Source organism: Pholcus phalangioides, unplaced genomic scaffold (genome assembly GCF_987345545.1).
Source record: "Pholcus phalangioides strain wild (caught in Gottingen) unplaced genomic scaffold, Ppha-v1.0 ptg000039l_1, whole genome shotgun sequence".
NCBI lineage: Eukaryota > Metazoa > Arthropoda > Arachnida > Araneae > Pholcidae > Pholcus > Pholcus phalangioides.
In genome coordinates this window covers 13,068,999-13,082,910 of record NW_028301625.1, presented here as the reverse complement: position 1 = coordinate 13,082,910, position 13,912 = coordinate 13,068,999, and the positions used below count along the sequence as shown (strand labels likewise).

The 13,912-nt window shown below is 33.3% G+C and overlaps 1 long non-coding RNA gene across 1 annotated transcript; it reads right to left on the bottom strand.

Moving 5' to 3' along the window:
• Positions 1 to 1,872: 1,872 nt before the first annotated feature.
• Positions 1,873 to 13,754, bottom strand: LOC149065600 (uncharacterized). The gene is made up of 3 exons (XR_016195618.1): positions 13,470 to 13,754; positions 10,182 to 10,270; positions 1,873 to 2,057 (listed from the first exon to the last, which is right to left on the bottom strand). It is a non-coding gene; the product is annotated as an uncharacterized LOC149065600 (long non-coding RNA).
• Between the last annotated feature and the right edge of the window lie 158 nt (positions 13,755 to 13,912).

Below are 13,912 nucleotides of genomic sequence, written 5' to 3'. Positions count from 1 at the left end.
ATAGACCTGAGTTGTGCTCGGTTTGAAAGAAAGAACGAAAAAAACACCATCTATAGCAGACGACTTCCACGCGAAGCTCGTGACGTCACTGAGGAAGGTCATCTCACCTATAGCCATTGGATATACTTAAAAAAGAGTAAAGATGGAGCATGCGTTGGCCTGCTATATCCAATGGCTATAAAGTGAGATTACTTTCTTGAGTGTCGTCACGATATTCGCGCGGCCTTCTGCTATAGATGATGTTGCTATAGGTGCGAGATGGCTTTCAGTGACGTCACTAGCTTCGTGCAGAGGCCGCCTTCTATAGGTGGTGTTGGTTCGTAGATGTCCCAATCATTTGTGATTTGGTCAGCTCATTTCTGTGTCTGATACATGCAGATGGAAAAGATAATCTCCTGGAATGGCCAGACTGTTCAGTTTGATGCTAAGAGTCTTGCATTGAAAGAACGCCCCCCCCCCCCTGCTCTGAAAAAACAGGCTCTCCTTTTTTTTCAATGTATTTTCTATATTCTGAATCTTTGATTTTACATGAAATGGTTCACAGAATTTCAGAAAGAGAAGTGTAGGTACATCTGGAAAAAGATTCCGAGGTGGACACAAGTAATTCCGGTGATTGGCGCAAAATTCAGCTCACGATGCGGATATTTTATGTTAGCATGTGCGTTCATATCAACGAAAATGTTCGTTAGCCGAGGCAGAAAATTCACGATAAACATTTCCGTTAGCCGCAACATTCGTAAGCCGACGTATCGCTGTACAAAGGTTTTCGTAAAAAAATTATATGTAAGGAATAAACTTGATTAATTTCATTTGGTTTTTTTATTTTCAATCTCGCTTCACTGCTAAATTGTTAATTCCCACATAGCACCACTAGGGCAATTCAATTGATCGGGGTATACTGATATCCATCAAAGCGAATTCGATCGATTTTTAACGAAATCCAGGTTAAATAAAAACAATATATTACATCTATTTTGCTCGCTCTCTCATGGTTAACTACACTACTGTAATATCGAAATGATTCACCTTCTATTTAAGAATGAATAATGAAACAGAAATGAAAACCCTCTCGCATACGATTGGAAGTGTCTAAAATCGACATAAAAATTACACTGGCATAAGGAAAAAAAAATTATAGAATTTATATACCGTGTGATATAGTATTCATTTTTTCCCGGAGGGACCTTGTGTGTTGCATGCATAAAAAAGTTTTGTCTTCAAGATAAGGTATTTCCCCTTTGAAAAAAAAAACCAGAAAAACCAGTGTACTACTTGCATTTTGACGCGGGAAACAGAACTTCGAACAGTTAAATCTCACTCGACGCGTAATACAAGTTATCCAGTGATATAGTTCCGTGTTTGCTATATTTTTAATACGAAACATAATTTTAGTGATTAATTTATGAGGTGCCACGAAATGGCAAACGCGTAATGCCACGTTGAAAATTGCAATTCTAACATAGAATTTTGTTTAGCTTACATACGTCCACATTGCTTTATTTTAGTGGTTCTCAAACTTTTTCCCACCCACGGCTCATTTGGCCTATCGTTTATCTATGGCTCCTCAGAATACCGGTAGTCTAGAAAAGAATCTCTTCAAAGCACTGAATGGACACACACCAGTACACTAACCCCTTGCGAACCACTGGTTTATTCTGATTGCTTACCATACACAGAACATATTTCATTTTTTTGAAAAACCATGCCCTCCTCCACATTCTTAAGCTTAGCTCTTTGGCCAGGATTTCATGTTATACCTTATATATATTTTTTATTTTAAATTTATAGGTATGCTGCTAAAACCATCTCAATCACTCAAAAAAAAAAATGTGACGTGCACTGTAGTGTGGATTTGAGAAAAAAAAAACACAATTTAAAAAAGTTAAATTTTATTTCCAATAAAAATAACAAAGCAATCAATGGCTTCAAGAATATGAACACAGCTCGCCAATTGCAATTTTGTTTTGAATAAGGCAGCAGATCAAGACATGTCCATAAAGAAAAAAAAATATTTTTCAGACATTTCTGAAATCATTCCTCTCTGACAATGCAATAACCTGTAAAAAAGAAAAAAATTGAAAAAGGTAGTTAAATACGTGAGAAACGCATGGAATAAAAAAGCACGGCAGTTTCCCAGAAAAAAAAAAAAATCAAAAAGGTAGTTAGTAATGATATAAAAAATAGATTACTTGTATTAATGAAATACTAAAACTTTTGAAACTTCTATTCTATACCATGAAAAGTATGCTATGAATACAGTGGGTCCTGCTCAGAACGTTAAAAACAAACAAACAAAAATAAAACGTTCTAAGCAGGAAAATGCTTTAAATGGGAAATCTAGATGAGTATTAGTAAAAGTAGATCCAAAAACAAGTTGTATCAAGCGGCAAGATGTTATAAATGGGATCCACTACATATAAAAATTAAAAAAAAATATTGAAAAGCATTTTTCAATACAACAATTATAATATGTGAAATATATATGTGAATGTTCACCAGAAAAAAAGAGACAGAAATAATTATGCAACGAATAATAAAAATAATGCTGGCTCATAACTATGTTGTGTAATAGAAAAATGTGCAGAATAAATGAAAATCAAATTCCTAAAAAATATGCAATGATATACAGCTCAAATGCCTTACTAAAAACGCAGAGATTTGAAATCAATTCTAACATTCAAAACTATGTTTAACTGTCCTTAAAAAAACTACATACAAAAAACACTTAAAAAAATATAAGTTACGAGCTGTTACTCACAGCTTCGCTCACATGGATTTGGTAATCTGAAAATTCGCCCAAAAACCCCTTTAAGGATTGAATTTCGAAAAACTGTTTCTGAGTGAGTCTACAGTATGAAATAAAACTAAGGAAATTTTTATAGCTTCAGTGGTTTCGGCTCGGTGGTAATGAATCTGTCAGTCAGGACATGTTACTTCGTATGTATAGATTTGCGTAGAACTGATACCTCAGGATCAAACAATCAAAACACACTATTGATAAATATCTAATTGTTTTATTGCATGTACTACACCAAAAATTTTGATTGTGATGAAAAATTTAAAATTTTATTTTTAAAGTTCCTAAATTGGGAACATGTTTAATTTTAAAAAAATATATATTTTTCTTTACAAAAGGAATCAGCTTTTTTTTTCCGGTAAACCGATTTACTCACATTTTTAACGCTGTTTTTTCTACTTTTTCCACAATAAAATATCTCTGAATATTGCACTTGAATGCGTTTTTTTTTTGTTGACATCAGGAGAGAAAGGACAACAGCTTCCTAACTGGATTTTTGAACACAACGTGTCTGTATAAGTAAACATTTTTATTTTAATCACTATACAACCCATTTGCAACACATGAATGACATATGAGTACTACACACTATCTAGGATACTTTTTCTAATTGGAAGTATGCCTCTCTAGGATCAACGGTTTGCCACTAAAATGCGATGTGCACTATTACCTATGCACAGGGTTCTCTTAAGAGCATCATGAGCCCCCAGGCTAAGTGATTTTTCTGAGGCCCTACCTGGCAAATTCTTGAAAATTTCAATGAGATCTCATTTTTGTGAAGTTCCCCTCTTCTCTTGAGAGCCCTGGGTCGTGCCCGGTTGGGTTCACGTGTTAAGACGGTACTGCTATCCCACCCTGTACATACACCACATATCCTATAAAAGAGCTTTTTTTACCAACATTGAAACTGTTTGATAACCTACTTCATCAAATACCAACTCTGGCCATATCGCTATTTTACAATTTACTGCCATTAACCCGAGATGGATTGAAATGATGGCGCTATCTATTGGTGGTCGCCTCAAGCTAGCTAGGGAAATATCTCATCTATACCCTCCCTCGAGATTGAACCTGGGAATGTGTGCCAGCAACCTTCATGGTGTGTGCCACTCGGGCATTGCTTGATAACCTGGAGTAGGAAACAAATGTAATACAATACCCAAAGTGAATTAATGTATTTAAATACAGCAAAAACGCCTTAATATTCCTTTGGTTGATTCATCACATGATATTTGTCAGTTTGATAAAGCAAACACCTGATAGAAAAAAGACCATACAAAAATCTTACATTACACAGAAAAAAAAAATCAAATAAAATACATTAAAAACGACATTTCTTTAAAAACACTCATTCACCTGAATGGTGGAAAATGACCAATTTTATTAACATTTTTGTAATATGTTTTTGATAAAAAAAAAAGTGATGAATATTACATTCCTAGTGTAACCCTGTAGATATAGAAGAAAAATATTGAATTTTTTTTCCCCAGCTTGCCTGTTCCCCCCATATATTTCTTTTTAAATTTGTACAAAACAAAGATCTAAATCTTGTTTCTCACTAATGAACTGGTGTCAAGCGTTACCTTACATATATAAATATAAGAATGCTTCAAAAAAATATATAAACTTCATGGCAAAATTTCATGCAGTGAAACCTGTCTAAGATAGACACTGTAGGCTACAAGACAGAAACCTGTCTTGAATAGAGACACAGACGATTCTTATTCCATTTGATTTTATATTAATGCAAGCAATTTTTTAGCTCTCTTTTTCTTTTGTTGTTCATATGTACCTCCTCTGAATTTAACAAAGGTTTGTTAGACTTTCAAATGCACCCATACTTTGGGAAATGAAACCTCCTCTTGGAGATGTGAAGAAGGGTATTACCAGTTCATCAATGTCTTGAACGAAATTGAAAGGGTCTGTTCATTGATTAATGCTTTGATGGGTGCACCTTTATAAAATGGAAATCTGTTTAAAATGGAACATTATTTCAGTCTTTTGATGTTCCATTTCATACAGGTTTCACTGTACTTGTTCTGGTTTATTAACCCTTCGATGCTCAAGATGCCAATATATTGGCTTCCCATTTGAGCCTTGCTTAACTTAAAAAAAATCAAACCCCAGCAAAAACTTTTACGAGTCGAGAATTTTATTTTCTGAGAAAATGGTCTGAAATAATTTTTTTATACTTTTAAAAGACCATTGAATAATAATTCTTAGGGACACTTCTTTACCTGCTGATAAATACAGTCAGCAGCAAAGTTTATCCGAAATCAATAGTGTTAAGAGATAAGCAAAATGCCACATCAGATTTGCCTATTTCAGCATTTATCTTGATATTTATGCTTGACACTGGCAACATGTTCTATGTATTTTGGAATTTTATTTTCAACCTGAACAAGCACTGATACTTTGTATCATTTTTTTGGCACAATTGCATTTTATTTCTTTTTTTTATTTGTGTTTCTCTTTTTTTCATCAATTTTATGGGGACAAAAGATTTCTAATTTGTCTCTGCGTTGAAAATGCAACTCATGCTCTAGCAAAAGTCCTTAGATGAAACATTAATGCAGCTTGATGCTACAACCAAGAAATTTGGATTTTGTTTACTTTCTTTGCCCTTAATTTATGATCAAACTTTCCTTCTGGTTACCTAATGCTGGGAGAGACATTTTTTCATGTTCTGCAATACTGATCAAAAACTCAGCATGTTGAAAACATGCTTTACAGAAATAATAGAAATCTTTAAACTGAAACATGAGGTAAATTGAAAATAATTTTCACAATTATATATTTCTCATAGAAAAGTACCCAGCAGGACATGTAATAAAAACACACCTGTTTTTTCCTGAAGTAACTGTAAATTACTTCATAAATCTAATTTGTGAAGCAATTTACAATTCTAATTTGAAAGAAAGTTCAAGTGATGACTACATTCTTCTTAACATTTTAAGTGGTTTTTAAAATTTTCCTGATCCGCATTATAACTGCCACATTGGAAATAAAAACATGTTAAGAATCCAAGATATTTTGGGGTGACCAAAATAAAAAAGTTTGACCAGATATCTTGGGATTGTCGCTGTAAGGATTAACCTTTCAAACACAAAATTTCATGTGACAACTGGTGTTATAATACTTGAACTAATGTTTTCAAAATGTCACAAATGGGAAAAAGCAGCTTGAGGAAAATTTTCATTTGGCTATAAACTATTGATCAAAAAATATTTAAAATTATGAAAAAGAATATCAAAGTATAGTGGTCGGAAAAATGTATATCATTGAGAAACGGAATAAATTTGTCATTTTTAGACATTTCCTTAAATGACATTTCATCATGATCAAATAAATGACATCACCAGACATTTCCTTAAGAAATGAAAATTTGTTCAAGCAAATAAAAAAGATATATTGATTGAAAAATTATAAATAGAGTGACAATTTTTGTCAGAAACACGAATATAAATAGAAAATGAAAAAAAAACATTTCTGCCAAATATATTAAATGTAAGTTGCTGGGAACACAATTTAGGCCAATCTTGAGAAACACTCATTTGTATTCACAAGCAAAGGCAATTTTATTCTAAATAGAATAAATAAACTGTATTGTATCATGCCAACTGATTTTTATAAGAGTAATTAACAATGCAGAATGAAGATCATTATTTTAAATGGAAAGTTTGCTTCCAGATGATTCAAAAGTAAATGTTGTAGACATTTGCATTTTTTGTATCCTTTGCATTTTCAGCTTTTTTTTCCTGCTTTGAAGCATTTTTTTCATTTTCACGATATTTTTCACATCTTTGACAATGGAAAAGATCATGAATACTGATTGCATTGAGCACTTACGAAAAAATCTGCTTGAAACAAATAAAAAAGTTTTTTTCTCCTTTTTTGACACAAAATAAAGTGTTCCAGACTCTGCCATGAACCTGGGCTGGAAGAGATTCCAGCAGCGGGATAAGTCCAGTGGTAAAGTTCTGGTGTTTATTCATTCTCATTCATGCTTGAATGTCTTGGAAAATAAAATATGCTTTTTGGCTTCATAACCATAGGCATACACAGGATTTTCTAACGGGGGGGGGGGGGGAGAGAGAGAAGGTGTTAGTGTTTTACTGCAAAAACCCTATTCCTCCTTCCCCCAGTATGCCAGTCATGGCCCCCGCATCTAGCAATAGTGCCCTCCAGTCAGATTCTGCATGGGCCTCCCAAAATAGTGAATTTCTTGTAAAAAAAGATCTCAGGCCCTAAGCTGGAGCTATGTCAGCCTCACCCTTGTGGGGGTTATAATGCCAGTGTTCCTAACCGATTCATGAATTATAACTCGTTTATTAGAGAAATTGTTATTTTTGAAGAAATCTAAATGAGAGGGGGAAAAACATCAGAAAAAAATTTGCATGATTTTGATGCTGTCAAAACTTTCTTTTGACATTCAAACATAACCGGTTTTTCTAGAGAACTTTGTTTTATTTTGATGGCATTTCTTTCCAATTTTTTAGCCATTTTTTAAATTCAGTTTTCAAGATTTGTTTGGGCAACAACATTCAGGCCTTGTTCATAATCAAAGGTGTAAATTTATTGGAAACATTGGGAGGGCTGAAATGCAATATTTCTATAGGTGTTACGGATATGGTGGAAAATATATTACGGAGGGGGCCTCTGGCCAGTGGGTCACACTCAGGGCAGTATTAAGAGCATCATGGGGGCCCCGGGGCAAGTGATTTTTCTGAGGCCCTACCCGGCATATTTTCAAAAAATTCAACTACTCATTTTTCCGAGGCTCCTCTTTTCTTGAAGCCTCAGACCCTGCTGGGGTGGGCCCATGCATTAAGAAGGCACTGGTCACACTCAGATTCAAGTATATGTCTATGTTCTTAACCAAACTCTGACATTCAGTCAACAATCAGCTATGCATATAAAAACTAACCAAATGTGAATTCAGTTGCAGTTTTAATCTAAATTCATTTGGTTGTCGCTACTCTTACAACTCTGCCGAGATGTTTGAGTAGTGTTTCCCAAGGGAGAGGGGTGTATTATATGGAGCAGTAGAAGCTACAAAACACAACATGGAAACCTATTGGCTTAGAAAGGGGTCCATAGGAAAAAAAAAGTGAGCAGAGGAGTCGAGACAAATTAGTTTGAAAGACTAGACCCACTAGACCAGGGTTGTGAATTAATCGATAAAGTAAAGGTTTGTTAGGTCTGAATTTGAATCCTGGTGAAGCCACTCAAAACAAGCTTGAAACTACGATTCCTACACCTAATGGTCTTACACATGGGAAAATTTGATAAAACTTTAGCCTACGGACCCCAGGTTTAACTCAAAATGCTGCACAGTGGGGGTTGGCTGAAACTGTAGTTTCCTGTGTTTATTCAAACTCAAAGGTGCAAATGCGAGGTGGCTTCTTTTTTGAAACAGTCTCCCAACAGAAGTCAAAGATCCTGACTTGAAGGGACCCTGAGAAAAGCACACATTTATTGGAGGGAGGGGGGGGGGATGACTAGAGTCAAAGATACAATTTTTGTATACAAAGATAAATTTTCTCAGCCACCTTGTTGGGCATTTTGCCTGTTGTGGCATTGTATTTATATATTTGTATTAAAAGGTTTCGACAGCTGGCTGATATGTGAAGATAAATCCAGGAAAGAAAAATCAACTGCCTTTGCGGGAATTGACACATACCAGGCGAGCCACTAGACTACAAAGGCAATGAATGCTCTCTCCTTTTTAAGATGATTACTCATAGGCAGAGATAGACTTGGAGGTCGGGAGGGCACGGTCGTTATTACTGGGGGGGGGCACGATGATGTCAATTCATATATACATATATGCATTAGATCAGTCTACTCCACCTTTGACGCTGGGGGGCACGCCCCCCCCCCATATCTCCGCCCATGTGATTACTTAAGGCTATTGTTACTTCATATTAATAACGGAGAGTGACATCTTTGGAAAGATAAACAGTGGATCTCGCTTATAACATTTTTCAAAAAACCACATGAAGAAACAGCGTAAGCCGGAAAATACTTTAAATGGGAAATCTCACTGAGAATTACTTAGAGTTGAGACCCTGAAAATAAGTCGCACTAATCGAGAAAATGTTATAAGTGGGAACACTATAACTGGGATCAACTGTAATTGTATAGCAGGGCTTGACAAGTTGAGAAAAAAATCTAGGCACCAACCAAATATTTTAAGAGCCAATAATGTTTATTTTACTCAAGCTGGTAATCACACATTAAAACATTTTGGGTGCCAATATCACTTTTTTCAGACCAGTGTTTATAGAGAATATATACTGCCTCTCGTCTATGCAGAAATGAGAATCAGCATTTAATATAACTGTCGTTTCACTTTACTTACTCTAAATTATGATTTTTTTTAACAATAACACAAAACATACACCAGATATTCATTTTAGAACAGGCAAAATACACAAATATATATTTTAAACAAATTATTTTGCAATTAATCTTATTTTAATAATTTTTTTTTCTCAACTCTGGGCCGTTTAACTGTAGTTTTTTAGTTATTCATGGTTCTCTTCTTCACCATCTCTCAGTTAATACATAATCAAAATATCTACTATCTTTTTAAATTTGTAATTTTTGTCATTTGTTGAGACTTTTTTGTTACTCTCTGCTAATCTCATTCATTAAATTAGAAAATGAAAAAGCAAAAAAAAATTTCACACATAGGTAATTACATTTAAACTGGTTTATACCATATGTTAATAATAATTGGTTATTAATAATTGGTGTTATAATTGGTTTATTACATTCATACCAGTCTATTTCATTTTACGAAAAAGTATGAGGCACTCAGTGTACTAAAGCAATGAATATAGTCAGACTTCTATGAATCAAATTTTTAATATCTTGGCGTAAATGCAATATACATGGATCTCACTTATAACATTTTTCAAAAAACCATCAGATCAGAAAAAAACTTAAGAGGGAAAATGCTTCGACTGGAAACTTCAATGTGAGTTAGAGTTGAGACCACGAAAATAAGTTGTACTAACTAAGCCTGAAAACATTCTAGTGGGAACATTATAAGCAGGATCGACTATAACATATTTTTCAAATGCATTATAGCCTATATTTTTTTAAATCTCAAAGCTCTTCTTCTATAACTCAAAGTAAAATATCAATTTCCTGAAGCACTCAGAAATATTGAAGTTTGAGTATATATAGATGTATTCAATCGGGGTATAATTTTCAGACATTGTTTATCAATAGGATTGTTTAATATGAAATTTTTATTGGTATTAAGAAACATTCTTTCATTAGACCTAATATATAAGCAATCTTACAAATATTTACAAATATTTACCAATTTACCAGTTCACTTAAAATTTTTTTGGCACGCATATGCACATACCTTGAAATTGAACAGAAAATATTTCAGAAAAAGGTTTTTCTTGATTATATACTGAACTACCAGCATGAGCAAGGCTGAGAAAGAATTTCCTGAGAAAGAAAAAGCAAACAGTCATTAATATTAAATCATATTCGTTTCTTTAAAAAAAACTGCTGGTATACTATGAAATACATTATTGTCAGCAAACATGAAAGATGAATATATTTCAGATTTGATACACTGTATATTTTGGTAACTTAAAAATAAAGATGGCTCTAGTTCAAACAAACTTGAAGATTGTGAAACTGTACCTGTTCAGGATGGATAAGAGACTCCTCACATTTGTTCCCGGATTAAAAAACTTTAGTATTCATTACACTGTGGTGCCTTCTTCCCCAACTTGTGTTATAATGTATTTTGCAACATCTGTACATTATTTATTCTTTGTGACCATAATAGGTACTAATGAAATGCAGAGCTATAAGATAGCTAATATCAAGTTTGATTCATTTTTGTTTGCACACAGCAATAGTGTAAAAATATTTTCCAACAAAACATACCCACATTACAAATATGAATACAAAGGAATGAATAAAAAAATTCTTTAAAAAATTATTCAAATTTTAAAAATAAAAATTTCTCTATAAATAGCAGATTGGATAACAATAGAATGATATAGGTCAGCTATAGGCACTGAGATCTGGGGTAGTGGGGGCTCAACACTCCCAAGCCCCTCTCGATAACTAATGAACATACAATGCAATGCACCCTTTTTCCTCCTGCATATATGCTTCATTCCCATATATACAGCACCAATGGCAACTTTCAACCCTTCCAATGTTTTCTTCATGTCAGCGTCTCAGAAGTCAGCATTTCTCTGCCCGTGGTCCTCAAATATGGGACAGGGGGTCTCTGCAGGCAGACACAAAACTATTGCATGCCACGAACATTAGTAATATTCACATAGGTTCATGTAAAAACATCAGACCCACATACTGTAAGTTTAAAGGCCCATTGAATTGTTGAACATTTTACTGGTTCATTGGTTCAGAAATGGAAATCAATGAGAGTAAATCAGAGTAATGGCAAATCAAAATTTATAAACATCTGTGTTTTTGAAAAGGACTTTAATTCTTTGAGCCTCATAGTAGAGTAGTGCTGAAAGACCAGAATATTACAAAATAAACTCTTTAAATGAATGATTAGAAATCTTCATTTTTCTCGGCTATATTCAAAAAGCCTTCATTTTTTGAGTAAAATCTTACAAGGACAAGAGACATTATGAGAAATCTACACTGCAGCCTTCAACAACAATTACAATAAATCATTCCAAATATATAGGAACCCAAAAAATTGGCTTGTCAACCTAACTATGTATCACGATTTAATTTGAGCACAAGTTTTGAGAAATTCACAGAAATTAGAAAAATGTGTTTCATTTCATCAATGATTTGAGATGTGATTTAAATCTTGTAATAACACACATACTCCATAATCATTGAAAGTAAAAAATTTTATTATAAAATGTCCTAAAAATTTTTTATTATTAATGTCCTAACTAGCAAAAACATGTTTTCATATGCTACATTTTAGTTTATTATTAGAAAACTTGGGATGATCAGAAATTTCAATAAATACAGTTTAAATACCTAAAAACCACACTTAGGAACTGGAGAAATGTATAAAGAAGCTATTGTTAGATGGAATATATTAACACTGAGGAAAGTGTCTCAGGGGACCAGAGAATATTTTTATATAAGGCGAATATCATTATAGAGCCTATTGTTACATACATAGGATTTTAAATTAAATCCAAATACTTATAGAAAAGAAAATTATATCAATTTTGTTAGATTTTTTATTACTTTACAGAACATAATTTTTGTTATCACTGAAACCAAATCACCTTATGATATAGTATTTAGGGGATATTTAATTTGTTCATTGTCTATCACCTTCATGACTCTCATGTTAGTAAATTTTAACACAGAATGCACATTACGAAAAAGAATTTTTTAAATTAGAGACAAGGATTCAAGTCATTCAGTGTTATTAAAAAAATGTTCTTGTCTTTCCCCATTTCTTTAATTTAAATCAAATAGCAAATAAACAAATTAACAGCAGGGCTTGTTGGTTCAAGTCCTCTTAAATCTCTATTCATTTTTACCCATTCAGAATCGGTTACACTAGACAACAATGAAATTGTGTCAAACACAAAATATATAATTCTGAATGATTTTGACGCGCTGAACATGAATATAAACATGGAAAAGTTTCCTTGCTTCTTGTTTTGGAGATGTTAAATGTTAAAAAAGTGCTTTTTGAATGGTATCATTGGGCAACAATGAAAGTGTCCAATATGAAAATATACAATTCCTAATGATTTTGTGAACTGCTGAACACAAATATCACCATGAAAGTTTTATTGTCTCTTGTTTTTGAGATATCATCCGTATAATAGTTAAAAAGGGCTTTATGAGCATTATTACATGATGAAAAAGCGATGAGGATTATAGAACAATGTTATCAGGGAAAATGGTCAACCTTGATGTTGGCTGACTACTATGGGATAAAACAGTCAAGTCCCTCGTGTCCAGTACAAGTGCAATACAAACTGAAGTTAGTGTCAAATGTGATAAACAAACTATTGTGCTGTGACACATTTGCATTTCTATGTATTTTTGTTGTGTTTTTATGTATTCGTGTTGTGTTTTTATGCATATCAACCTTGTGCCTCTATAAATATATCCTGTGCATCAGCACGGCCAGGGGCCTCACAAAAATCAGATCTGGTTGAAATTTTCAAGAGCAAATTTGCAAAGTAACATGCAAATTTGCCAAGTAGGGCCTCAGAAAAATCACTTGGCTTGGGGGCTCATGATCATTATAGGACAGCTCTAATACAATATACACATTAGTGAAGCTTCTATACATTTGTGTTGTTTTTTTTCTATACATTCATTTTGTTTTCTATACATTCATTTTGTTTTCTATACATTCATTTTGTTTTCTATACATTCATTTTGTTTTCTATACATTCATTTTGTTTTCTATACTTTTGTTGTTTCAATGCATTGTATATTATTATATATGTATTGAATGAGCAATTTCAGAGAAAACTGTCCAATCCAGCTTTTTTTTTACGGCCAAATTCGTGTTCAGCACACCGAATTACACAAGAAATTACTATTTTTGTTTCGGACGCAGAAGCTTAATCAAAATTCGTTGTTCAATATTATAGATCTTTTACTAACAATAATTCAATACTAAAAAAAAAATTCTCATGTGACAAAAATGAATCAAACTCACCGGTACTTAGTTCACTGTGCCTCTGGCTTCGGTAACAAAATTATGGGTCTCGAAGGCAAACAAAAAAAAAACCACCTGAGCATTGACACTATGTTATTCATTGATTATGAAAATTATTCCTAGATATTTCATCACTCCGTGAAAAAGAACTCAACAATTCAGCATAACTTTTCGATGGTCACTTTAACGTGGAAAGAGCTTCACTATTGTGAAGAGCCAAGCAAAATCATCTAGATTAACAAACATTTTCGCCATGACGCTTTTCTAGCATGCCATTCTTTACTTAGGGTTACAATATAAACACGCATCTATTGCCAAGTGTTTTTGGTTTTCGACCCATTTCGCCAATGATGGGCGGGAAATTTGTACGTTTAAGAAAATATCCGCCAAAAACTTGGAGGTAAATGCCTTTGAAAGGAAAACGTAGTTGACGATTCTTTGTT